The sequence below is a fragment of the Periplaneta americana genome, chromosome 5 (genome assembly GCF_040183065.1).
Source record: "Periplaneta americana isolate PAMFEO1 chromosome 5, P.americana_PAMFEO1_priV1, whole genome shotgun sequence".
Classification (NCBI taxonomy): Eukaryota; Metazoa; Arthropoda; class Insecta; order Blattodea; family Blattidae; genus Periplaneta; species Periplaneta americana.
Window position 1 is genome coordinate 45,833,135 of NC_091121.1, and position 2,152 is coordinate 45,835,286.

General features: G+C 32.2%; 1 long non-coding RNA gene across 1 annotated transcript in view; it reads right to left on the bottom strand.

Moving 5' to 3' along the window:
• Positions 1-805: 805 nt before the first annotated feature.
• LOC138699578 (uncharacterized) overlaps positions 806-2,152 on the bottom strand; it is a 177,811-nt gene continuing 176,464 nt past the window's right edge. Inside the window, exon 4 of the long non-coding RNA XR_011332033.1 lies at positions 806-1,712. This is a non-coding gene — a long non-coding RNA (uncharacterized lncRNA). The remainder of the gene's footprint in view (positions 1,713-2,152) is intronic.

Genomic DNA, 2,152 nt, shown 5'->3' on the forward strand with positions numbered 1-2,152 from the left:
CAGAGTGAAGGGTGTTAAGCAACTTACAGCTGATGTACAAGCTACACTTCGGTGACAGAAAGTTGTAGCTCAGCTTTTGTGTCTATATAGCCTACTGAAGGACAATTTCTTACCGGATAAGATAGATTGATAGATTTAAGTGACGTTGCAGCATTCAATGTCGCCGGCAAAGTCAATCACCGTAACATAATCATGTGGACTTCTGAACAACCTTATTAAAGTATCGAGATACAACGTGTCTTGTGTTGTTAGCCGAACACAGATTCATGGATTCATCCTTCCCAGACAGTGTACATGTTACGGATGGTCTTATTTCTCAGCTGGATGTCGCCAGTGTTGGAAGAAAGAAGCAGTTTCACTGCATCATCACACAGGCGCACGAAGTTTCTCAATCAAACTTTCCCGCAACGACGATTGAATTGATGCCTACGAGCTGTACAACACTGAGAAAGCAAGTTCTGTAACTTCGGATCGAAACAGTTCTATGAAAGTGCGCAAGAGATCTCAACATTGACAAGTTAATGAAAATAACATATCTATTGGTTTTCATCATCATGAACTTCTTCGTTTAGATCATGAGATCTGTGACGGTATTCTAAAAAAGATGATCTTCACCCCTCCACCGATATCTCGGTCTTCCCTGATCTCTGCGTCCTATTGGTGTATATGCGAAAGTTTATTATTATTATTTATTATTTTATTATTTAAATTTAAATATATAGAATACAGAATATAATTACAACAGAAATAGAAATAAAAAAATAATTTAATTATTTTATTTATTTATTTAATACTTTACACTTGAGCTACATTAGGCATTGCAGCCCGAAAGAGCAGAAGCTCGTGCTCGGGCGCAGTTCAGATCAGTTATACAAAATATATCACAAAATTAAGAGAGTTCATTGAGCACAATAACATTAATAAATGGTAAAATAATACAGCATGTAATAATAGGCTCTATATACAAATAGAAAATACAAAAGTACATAAATATTAGAGTATCAATTTTTAACTCAATTAGCTTAAACAATTAAATAATTAATCTGATTTGTTTCTTAAATCTATGTGCGTTAAGTGTACTTAGCTCAGGGTAAGCTCTAATTAATTCAATTAAATAATTAAATCTTCCTCAACTTGGTGAGGTTGCCAAAGACAAAGAATGTTAAACAGTAACATTTAAGATGATATTAAAAATGACTTAAAAAAATTTGTTTACAAGAAACTAAAATTTGCAGTAGATAATATTTCACATAATGATAATTTATAAAAATGCAGATAAAAAAATAGACTGAGAAAATTCAACTGTAATTTGAATTGAAATACAAATGTCGCCGTAAAATCTGCAGAAAATAGCTTAATTGTTGTTGTTGGGATTCCAAATTTATGACAGAATGACACAAATTGTTTTGTTATGGTCCCTCTAGCGCCCACCATTAATCCGATGACTTCTATATCTCTGAGTTTATATGATGTTTTGCAATAGGGCCTACGGGATAGTTGGTTCATAAATTCTCCTTTTCTCTAGATTAACTTCCTCAGGTTGATTCTGATACGTCTCGAATCTGATGGTAGGATCCAGAATATAACCTTTTGTCTCTCCAGGTTTAAATGTTATAATATCAATACGCCAAAGACTTCCGGTATCCGCTATTCCATGGACTTCTTAATAGGTACTGTAGCCATTGGACTTGAGGCGAGCTGCGATTACAAACCTGATAAAAAAGAAGATACAGTAATATTAACAAAATTTGAGGACCGAATGAGCAGCGCTCGTGTTCGGTCGCAGTTCAGATATATTATTAATAGGCCTATAAGAGAATATACAAAATAAACTAAAATAGGAACTAAAATTAAAATTGCAGCTACAGTGAAATTATATAATATAATACATTAATATAATGGAATATAGAAAATAAAATAAAATGGGAACTAAAATTAAAATTACAGCTGCAATGAAATTATATAATATAATATTAACATAGAGAAGAATAATTAAATTTAATTTAATAAGTTAATTTTGGAAGTCTCTCCCTCCCCATTGATTTTTTCACTGCTGTTAATGTTGAATTTCTGTGATTATACAAGGTACGGCAACTTACTTGTAATTTTTCTCGGACACTTATTTATTTGTTTTAAAAGATGTAAAACTAAA